Source organism: Plasmopara halstedii (assembly GCF_900000015.1).
Source record: "Plasmopara halstedii genome assembly, contig: Scaffold_1211, whole genome shotgun sequence".
NCBI lineage: Eukaryota > Oomycota > Peronosporomycetes > Peronosporales > Peronosporaceae > Plasmopara > Plasmopara halstedii.
In genome coordinates this window covers 1,126,541-1,126,913 of record NW_020188126.1, presented here as the reverse complement: position 1 = coordinate 1,126,913, position 373 = coordinate 1,126,541, and positions in this window count along the sequence as shown.

The window sequence follows — 373 nt, the reverse complement described above, 5'->3', positions numbered from 1 at the left end:
AAGTTGGCGGTCCTACGATGTCCCACCAACTCCCCTACGAGAAGATGGATGTTGTGACGGATGACCCTACCACATTCCAACATTCCCAACCAAGTAAGAATGTTACCATCGTCACGATTAGTAGTGAGCACCCAAGCGACATCTTCTGCGACCTTATCTTTAACATCTGATCTTAGATATAGTTTACATACTTTGATGGCGTAGGAGAGAAACGGAATGTGTAGCTGAAGGCGGAAAAATTCAGCAAAGAATACACCCTCTGTTTCCGGCTTGAAACGAGTTAACAAGTATGATAGTGGCCTTTCAGATTTAAGCAACTGCTCTTGAGTCGTTTCGGTTGTTGCAGGGTGTATAAGCAAATCAAAGATTTTCG